Raw genomic sequence first — 10,246 nt, 5'->3', positions numbered from 1 at the left:
GGAGGCTGGAAGGTGCTGGAGTGGAGGCATGGAGGCTTGAGGCTCCAGCATTCCCTCCCTCCCTCTCTATTGGAGATGCCACTACTGTGAGGGGAGGTGTCACTGCCTACAGGTAGTTTAACTCTTCCCTGGCCCTGTAGCTGCTGAACTCAGAGCTTTCCTTTGTGACTTAGCATATAAAACTGTGGCAGATGTTACCAGGTTTGCCCATCACCTTGGAGTGTACTAATTTATTAGGGATACATTTCTGGTGTCTTTGTAATTCTATTGATGTGCTGCTTGTGTTACTTGTGGTTTTATACGAGCTGTATATCTCCCTTCTGCAAGTCCTCACCCCCAATGGAGCTACCTTGCAGGACTCAGTTTCAATGGAGCTGGGTTTCTCTAGTTACCAAATCAGTCATACACACACAAACACACACAAATTAACGTGACGCGCCTGACTCGGCCGGGTTGATCAGCATGGACAGGCTGACACCCTCATATGCCAAGAATCAGTTCATCAGGGCAACAATAAACTGCAGTTGGACACTAGCACACAGGTAAACAGAATATCTCTGAATCCAGCAGGGTGTCCAGCTGACACCCTCATGGGGCAGCATTCAGTTCATCAAGGCGCGTCTGAGCCAAATTGGGTTAATCAGCCTGTACAAGCTTGATGTGTTTCAAACTCAGCACGTCCCATTCTTTAGCCTGTTGATGAGCAGACCCCACAGTATTTTTGGGCTTCACAGGGATCTTTAGTTTAGGTAAAAGAAGTGTTGCTGCAGAGCAAGTGGGGAAGGAGAAGTAGAGAAGGAAAAATCTACCCAGTTATTACCAGTTTGACTATAAAAGTTATTTATTGCTAAGTATATGAAAAATATATAATGGTACTAATAGTAATAGACATGCAAAGGAAAAACAAATACAAACAATTACAATACTACCCTAATTTCACTAAGTATATGGGGAAACTTAGCTCAAGCTTAACTAATACAGTTCAGGTTCAGAAATCTATGCTTAGAGAGAAAAGAGAACACAGAGAGAGCAAGAGCTGGGATCTCACCAGTCCAAGGCACTTGGGTTCCCATGCTGACAGGTAAAGTTCTTAGCACAATCCTTGAAGGGAGACGATTTGTTTCTTCCGGCTTCTCGAGAACAACAGCGGATGGTGTTAGAGAGACTTCTCCTCTTGAAGCACACACACACTTTGCTGCTTTTTACAGATTTTTATACCTTCAGTTCAGCTTCTTCAAAGCATTCTTAATAGTGTAAATAATTGTCTTTTCTATTGACAAGGGGTTATCTGGTTTGGAACATCTCAAGAAACTGATTGATAATCAGGAAAAACATAAGGTTAAGGAGAAACCAGACACTTAGGCACCAGCTCAAAATTCCTATGGATAGCAAATATACTGGTTGGGATACTTCATTGTTTCTTCAGAAACGATAGATAGCTTGCAGCATCAGGGTTTTGGATTTTTACTTGTTGCGAACAAGCCTAAGCTTAGCATGACTTTTCCAGCTCTTAATATGGTCTTTTAACAGACTTAAGGTAATTACTGGTGTGTTCATAACCTTCTGTGGGGAGGACTTCCACCAGTCATCCCAGGAAAAGTATGACAACACTTGTGGTCAGGGCTCCAGTGGGCTGGATGCTGTGATGAACACTTTACCATTGTTCAAACATTGCCCAAAGCCCCCGACTCAGTCTCTTTGCCTCAGCATTCTCTAACCTGGCAACCGAGTTTTAGCCAATCAAGTTTAAATAGGCCTCCCATAGTGGGACGGGGGAATGTATGGCCTGAGATGCCTCTTAAACTTTATTTCCGCTTAGTTCTGGTTAGCTGAGGTGTGTGTATGTGTGTGGGGGAAAGGTCCTTTGTAAATCCAGATTAGAACTGGTCTGATAAATGCTGAGCTGGCTGTGTGTAAATGTGGGTTGATCAGCATTTGGAGCACAGATTCCCCATCATGCAGTGCTCCCCTGCTTCGCTGATCCCAGAATTCACTGCAGTCTTTCTTTCGGGCTTTCTGTTCTCCATCTCCCATGTAAATGAATGGTCACCTGGTTCCATCTCGGATGCAAATGAGACCTATGGCAGTTGTTTCACTCTTACCACCCTTATCTGGAGGGTTTTAGGTGTGTCTCCCACTGCATCTTAATCAGTTTTGTTTAGGTAAAGCTGGGGGGAGGGGGTGGGGAGGGAATTCTTTGTGAGTCAGACAGTCTGCGTCCTGTGTCAGGGTTCCCCAAGAACATGGAGCTGAGCGGTAACACAGGGCCAGGGAAGGGTTAACCTGGCCATTGGTGGCAGCACCTTACCCCACAGTGGTGTCCTGCCCCATTTGTGCTTCATGCATCCTCAGTAGGCATTGCTGGGAATCACAGTGTGAGAATCTTGAGCCTCCATTTTGGTGCCAGGATGCAAACTTTCTCAGGCACGAGTCAGTTGTCCTGGGCACAAACTCTACCAGTTATGCCTCTTGCCAAACTAGTGCTGTAAATTTACAATGGAGAGTTGTATTCTTGCTGCAGCACCATATGCAACACATCTTTTCATTTTACACAGCCTTGGTGTCATGGTCTGTCGCACTGATTTGTGCCTCTGAGTCTTGTTCTTGTTGACTAGTAGATTCGTTCTGACTTGTACAAATGAAGGAGACTTGAATTTCCATGATGATTCATTTTCTACTGTGGGTGAAACCAGTAATTGCCTGGTGATGTTCTGCCACAATCCCGATTACACCCCAGAGGAAGCATCCTCTCCCTTCATGACTGTGCCCTGCAGGAGGTCTGGCTGAGTGCACTGCACAGGCTTTTCATAAATTTATACCCTGAAGCTATGTACAGCCTGAGTTGGAAGAGTTGGTGAATTAAAATGCTCAATCAAGTGAACTGTGTACAACAGCACCTTCTGCAGCTGGCATAGCAGGGCTGGGATATGAACTCTCTTTTATCACTGTTCAGGTTTATTTTACTTAGCTGAAGTAATTTGGACTCCTTTAGCTTTTGGGCACCCAACCTGTCCTCCCTTCCTCCCCCCTTATTCTAGTTGAATTTAAATTGGCTTCTAATCTCAACCTTCTTGTTTTAAAGTTAACTGAATTGGTACAAAAATTAAGACACTGGCTTCTAAATAAGCGGCAGATAGCTGGAAAGAATGTTCCCCTTAGACATTCTGCCTCAGGACCAAAGAAATATTCTTATTTTCCATCCTGACATGAGCCTTTACCAACATCTGTTCATTTCTCACTTGCAACACACAGGAGTTTTAGTTTTTTCTTATGTACCCTCTGTAATCAGACGTACAATCTGGCTAGGGGTTGTTTGCAAGCTTAGATTTTTTTATTGACTTCAGAAAACAAAGTTCTCTGAAAAGAATCAGAGAAATAGGTTAAGAAATATTAAACCTAGAGTGTTTTATCTTGGTCCCTTTTTCTACTATTTTGCTATGAGATAAATGTGACAAAATTTAATCTTAAGGCACAGGCAAAAGTGACAATTTTTGCCTGATCTGACCCCTGAAAGTGCTCTACAACCACAACCAAACACAAGTGCATGGCTGCACAGCATTTTAAAAGGGCCCAATCCCATGAAAATCTGAACTGTCATTGCATGAACATTCAGATGAAGATGCTTCAAAACAGAGCTCTTTCAATAACTTGTGTCTGCATGCACTGGGAGCAGAGCTGAGCTGATGCAGCCCAGCCCTGCTCCCAGCGCTGTTTTCAGGAAGGAGCAGAGGGAGTTCAATCTGGGTTTTTTTCAGCCAGTGCTGGAGGGTGGGGTGGCCCTAGGGTTACCATATTTCCAGGTCCAAAAAAGAGGACACCTGTCACATGGTGGGGTGGGGTGAGGGGCAGATATGACTGTGTCAGGGCAGTGGCATGCCGGTTCCTGCCCCTCCCCATTTTATTGCCCCTCACTGCCAAGCCACAGCACTCTATAGCCCTGCTGCTGCTCCTCATTCCCACCCCACACCCCAGTCCTGCCTGTGCCCAAACCTCAATACCCAACCCCCCTGGGCCATGATAATCCCCTCACTCCTGACCCACAGCCCCCTGCCCCCACCATCCCTGCTGGAGGGGCCCCAGCTGCCCCTGTCCTGACCAGATCAGAGTGCGGTGGCTCTGATTCATGCAGAAGATGGCAGAGTATGTTGGGCCCCAGAGAGGGCTGAAGAGGAGGGGAGGCCTGTAGCACCTCCGGCCTTGGGATGGGGCTGCCATGCTGGGCCAGGCAGCATGGCCATGGACTCCCTCTCCCCTCCTTCTTCCGCTCCCCCAAGGCAGTGTCTCCTGGTTGCTCAGCCCCTGCAAGCAGAGAGCACAGGCACCAGCCCCTGTGTTGCCTGCTGCCCTCAGAGGATCCTCTCTTCCCCTCCTCTCTCTTACCCCCCCACCCTTTCCCTTTCCCCTGCCCCTTTCCCCCACTGGAGGAGCAGGTAGCCCCCCACCCCACTCTACTCCCCCTTCCCTATTACAACCCCATCCCCTGACCCCTCTACCCTGACCAAATGTCTGGGATTTAGCTTGGGAACAGTGGGAGGGTGATCGGAGGCAGCAGGGAGCATCACATGGGTCTGTGTGTGCCTCTGCAGCTGCAGGCAGGTACATCTGTGTTCCCTGCTGCCTCTGATTTCCCCGCCCCCTGTCTGCTTCTGCCAGAGAAGGGAAGTAAAATCCTGGATATTTGGGAAGATTTAAAAAACCCACCTGGACAGAGATCAGAGGGCTCAAAAAGAGGACATGTCTGTGAAAATCCAGACGTATGGTAACCCTAGGGGTGGGTGGAGTGGAGCCACCTCAGGGAGGGCAACTCTCAGAATGAGCTCCCTCCACTCCCTTTCCTCCCTCCCATTCTGAAGGCATCACCAGTGCTGAGAGGGTGGAGAAGCATTGCTAGGGGAGAGCAGATATAGGCTTGCAGCTACTCTAAACAGCAGCTCAATCTTCCAACCCCCAGGACGCAGCAGCAAACATCTGTTGGGTCCAGGGCATCATTCTAACTCATGGTACTTCCTGAGAAGCACCATGAGTTACAATGGGGAGCTGATCTTCTGTCTGTGCCTTTAGGCAAGACTAGGTCCATGCTTGAATAGAATTTATAACCTAGCAAGTCTAGTGAGCCCATAGTCCTTTTTGAGCTGCAGTAAATTCTTGTATCGTGACTGGCACCCCCTCCTTATGCTATATATAAATATATATATTTTTAATCTGAACTTAATTTGGAAACCAACTCTGTACCTTTTATTCCATTCCTTAATTTTAAATAAAGAGAACCGAGAAAAAAAAAAAGAAAAACTGTTGTTGTAAATGAGGGAAGAAAAAATACAGTGATTAGGTGGTGCTTGATAAAGAATGAGACGAATGTTTCCTGACTGCAAATAATAGTATACATTTTAAAAAGGCAAAATTACAGATTGCCTCACAGAAAGCTCAATTTTGTTTTCTTCCCTTTTTTTGGTTATGCTAGTGGAGCCAAGAATTTAGTTAATTTGGATGTGGGAACTTACTAATCATTGAGTTCCCTGTCTCACTTTCTTATTTAAATGGGATCTTGTTACAGATCTCATGCCCCCATAATGCTTACTTGCAAATTGATGATGATGATTTTTATAGTGTAAAGTAACAGTTCTCAATCATGGTTCCTACAAGACCGGGGCGAGCAATTATTTTGGGCAGAGGGCTGCTTACTGAGTTTTGGCAAGCCATCAAGGGCTGCATGACAGGCAGCCAGGGGCAGATAAATATTAATTTGCTAAGTTTTTGAGGCATCCTGCAGGCTGGATAGAATTGTCCACCCCTGCACAATACCCTTTCAAAGGTGCCATAGTGTTGGTGCTGAGTGCCACCACTGCTGCAGTCAGGTGAAACTGTCCCTCCCACCAATGTTTCCAGGAGACACATGTGGTCCAGACCAGGAAATGGCTGTGGTAGGAGGGGCGCTCCTGTCTGCATTAGATTTAGCTGATAAAGTAGGTAAACTGAGGCAATACAACAGTGGGTCTCAACCCTGGGTACCACTAGAGTAAAAAGAGTTATAGAAGTGCCTTGCATATGAAAAGACTGAGAACTATTGACATAAAAAGTCCAGTTTACATAGGGAAAGTTGTTGTTAGATGTTATTTTGGTGTCATCACTAAACTACCACTTAGCTGTTTAGGGGAAAGTGATCATGACAGTGCTTTCTTAAACAAGCAACAATCCTGGACTCATGAGCATGAGCAGACTAAGATTTCCATAAAGGAGGGTGCAGGAGATAACATCCTCCCCACTCCCTCCCGGTGAGCAGTCTGCTCTGCAGCAGGAGATGCCAGGGCATTTTTTGAGTCCCTAAAGATGGTATAACCTCTCTCCCCTCCCCACCACCACATACACAGACACTCTGGATATCCCTCCCCTCTGGTACACAGCACCATTTTCCCACTCCTCCCATTCCCTCTTCCTCCTCTCCAACAGAGCTTGCCCAGAGTTTGCCTCTGGGCATAGGAAGGGGGAACTGCCCACTACTGCTGCTGTCTCTGACCAAACTGGGGGCATGGGAAGCCCTAGGGCTGCTACTTTTCTACTCCAGCCAGTAGCTTTGAGCAGCTGCATGGGGTGCCAGGCTTTGCCAGGGATAGCAATGGCAGCAGGCAAGTTCTGACTTCCTATGCCTGCTCCTTGCCAAGTACACCAGGACATCCCCCCAGGCTGGGAGCAGCTGCTGGAAGGTGGGGTGGGGGTGGGGGCATCCACTGCTTCCACCATCCATAGTCCAGTTCAACACCAGCAACTACATGGGAGCCCCCAGGCTGGTGGAGGAAACCTGAGAGAGAGGACAGGGAGCAGGGACCCCCACCCACTCCCATTGCTGCCAAGCTTAGCCCCTTGTACAGCTGCTCCTGGAAACTCCCAGCTAGAGTAGGGTAAAAGTAGCCTGGAGCTTTCCTTGCAGATGGGTTCCCCCTTCCTCACCTGGTCCCAGCTTCATCCTCTCTGGTGTACCCTACCAGCTTGGAGCTCCAGCCACGCTTTGGACTCCATTGGGGACCCAGGTGTCTGTGGCTTGGGGAACTAAAGCTGCCATTAGATGAGTTACACTATTGGGGGGGGGGGGGTGTGAGACTGTACCACTGCTCCCACCCCAGGTCCACTACTGCTCATGAATAAAATCTATCTTAAGTAGCAAAATCCCAATTAAGGGGGATGTGAGCACAGCAATAAAAAATGATATATAATAAGTGGGTGGGAGATCTAACTTCAAATTAATAAGTGCTAGAAATACAGGTAATCACTGAGGGGACCAACTGGTTCTTTCACTGTGATCATTAGAGTTGGCTGAGATCTCCAGATGTGTGGATCAAGACTGGTTTTATTGACAGATCTTAAATCTTAGCTTTCAATCGTGGACTAATGTGGATGCATCAAGTAGGGTTCCACAGATCTGTTCTCAGCCCAGTGCTGTTATAAAAGGCACTGATAAAACTTGAGGCAATTTTGTAAATGGTGCCTTGATAAATAATGAGGTAACTGATACAGACTGATCTGTAATAACTGGTGGCTTGGTGAAGTTGGACAATACGCGTTTTTCTGGCCTGAAGCATGGACTTGAAACTGGGTGTCCTAGGTGTCTTTACGTATGCTCCAGGGTGAGGGATGGGGTGCTTTAATTAGAACAGTTCTCGGGAGCTGCTCTAATTAAAGCGCCCACAGCGTTTCCTGTATTCAGTGCCCTGCCCTTCAAAATGGCGGTGGGGCACTTTAACTAGAGCTTTCACTAAAGCTTGTTCAGTGAGCTTTAGTTAAAGCAACTCTGCCACCATTTTGAAGCATGGGGACACTCAGTAAATGTGATGCTGAGACTGCTGGAGCATGCTAATTAGCACTGTCCAGCAAACTCTATTAATTGGGTCTGTTTTGCCATGTGCTAATTAGCATATGTTGAAGCACGTGTCTGGAAAGTATATAGGTGCCCCTGGTGCTGAGGTGAATGTGCTAATCACTGGGCTGTAGTGGGGGAAAGAACAAATAATTTTGACCTTAAATGTAGTCCTGGACCTGGGGAAAGTTTAATCACTGTTCCCATAAAAAAATGGAAAAAAATCACATTTTTCAGGAAACCCTTTCCCCCCAACTTTGTTGAATGTTTTTCAGCTACTCTTAGTACAGGATAGCAGCCCAGATGTGTGTGGTAGTTTTTTATGTCTAAAACAGGAAAGCCCACAAACAGCTCTTTCTTCTTTTCCCTTCCCCTTTCGGGTTTCACTTAAGTGTATGGGTCAAAGTTAAATGCAAAATGTAGGGTTCTCATTGGACTGTGGGCTGCATGACTGATTTGCTCCAGGTTTCACTTATCACTGGTGTCCAGCTCTGTCAGGCCTAGTTCAGGTGATACCCCAGTTGTTGTATTACTAGACTGGGAATTGAGGTGGAGTTTGATTCCTGGCTCAACCACAGACTTACTGGTTACATCTACATGTGTGCTTTACTGCAGAGTAGACTAAATAGCTACTTTACATGTGTGCTGGTATTAGGGCCCAGTAAACTAATTAACTCTGCCATCAGTGCTATCTGACAGCAGGGTAATTAACTGCAACAAAACACACATGCAGACAGTTACCACGGGTGCAAGCTGCGCCCAGTAAGCCCAGCCAGCTAGGTACCAGACCCCTGTCTCTAGCGAGCCTCTCTGCCACCCAGTGCCACCACCAAGAGCTCAGGGCTGAACCCCCATGTCCTCTACCAGCCTGGGCTTGTTCCATTTTGGCTGTACATGTAGATGCTGTGCCCAGGAGCAGTTTTCTCTGGCTTGAACTGCGCCAGAGTTTATTGCATCACATTAATTGCACATGTAGATGCATCCACTGTGTGATGTTGGGCAAGTCACTTAATTTACACTGTGCCTCTGTTTCCCTCTGCAAAATGGGACAACTACTCTCTGACCCTTAAGGGAGGTTGTGAAGATTAAATGCATTTGTGACTGTGAAGTTTTCAAGTAGGATAGTGATTATAACTGTATGAGAACTAAGGGTGCTTGTACACATGAGAAGGGTTTAGTCCTCAGGATTTTATTCTGTACCCCCTAAATTGAAATAGTAGGTTTTTAATTGAAACCCAACATTTCAATTTAGGGGTTCCTGTCACTGTTACAGTGATGGGTCTGATTCTTTTTTTTTTTCTTGGCAGAGCCTGCCCGCAGCCAGGTGGCAAGCTGCCAGTGGGCTGAGTGGCCCTGGTCCTTCCCTCTATGTTGGGCCACCCAGCTTGGAAACAGCACTTGGCTCTATCCAACTCTTCTCTGACTACAAGCTGGGGCAGCACCCGGTTTGCTAGCAGCCCGCCCAGGCAGTCCTGGTGGGCGCCGCCACTGTGGAGGGAAGGACTGGGGGCCCCCCAGCTCAGGGGCTGCTCAGCCCACCGGCAGCTCACCCCCCAGCCTCAGGAGAGACATGCAGGCTCCACCAAAAAAAAAAAAAGGATCAGGCTGAAGGCAGAGGCAGTAAGGTGACCAATCTTTCTTTTCTGTGGAGCCTGCCCACCTCTCCTGCAGCCAAGGGGTGAGCTGACTAATAGCTGCATGCATCGTTGCAAACTAAACTGCATTCGGATGTAGTTTAGTTTCATTTACAATGATGCAAACTCATTTAAAACCTCCAAACCTCTGCATGTATACAGCATGATGTCATTAAGCCACACAAAGTGACATTTTTGTCATGTGTACAAGTGCATAATGATTCAATGAGTTGATTCTGCTTGTTACAATAACCCCATTCAATCATATAGATAGGCAAGGTCCCATCTTGTATACTATAATCAAAATCAGTGGGACTTGAAGGAGCTCCCAACCTTTTAGAAACTTGCCAAAAGGCAAATAACCCAAGGGAATCATTTTGTATCCAGAATCTTTTGTTCCTCTTTTTTATTAAACTTTTCAAGGTACATTTTACTATCATGTCCATAGAAGAATACATTCTATTCAGCTATTTCAAAATAAATACATGCTTGGATGGTTTCCCACTCACATGTTCCTTTGTTCTTCCCACAGGAGAAGAAAGGAAACCTATAAATACACTATTCACTTGTATTCCATAGTTTCATAGTTTCATAGTAGCTAGAGTCGGAAGGGACCTAGGTAGATCATCTAGTCCGACCCCCTGCCTTGGCAGGAAAAGAGCACCGGGGTCAGATGACCTCGGCAAGGTGCTCATCTAACTTCCTTTTAAAAATCCCCAGGCTAGGAGCCTGCACCACTTCCCCTGGAAGCCGGTTCCAGGCC

General features: G+C 46.7%; 1 long non-coding RNA gene across 1 annotated transcript in view; it reads left to right on the top strand.

Moving 5' to 3' along the window:
- The first annotated feature begins 8,628 nt into the window (after positions 1-8,628).
- Positions 8,629-10,246, top strand: part of LOC109312195 — a 12,214-nt gene continuing 10,596 nt past the window's right edge. The window contains exon 1 of the long non-coding RNA XR_002101729.1: positions 8,629-8,642. This is a non-coding gene — a long non-coding RNA (uncharacterized LOC109312195). The remainder of the gene's footprint in view (positions 8,643-10,246) is intronic.

Source organism: Crocodylus porosus, unplaced genomic scaffold (assembly GCF_001723895.1).
Source record: "Crocodylus porosus isolate Cpor-Errol unplaced genomic scaffold, CroPor_comp1, whole genome shotgun sequence".
Taxonomy (NCBI): domain Eukaryota; kingdom Metazoa; phylum Chordata; order Crocodylia; family Crocodylidae; genus Crocodylus; species Crocodylus porosus.
This window is presented reverse-complemented; position numbering and strand designations above follow the sequence as displayed.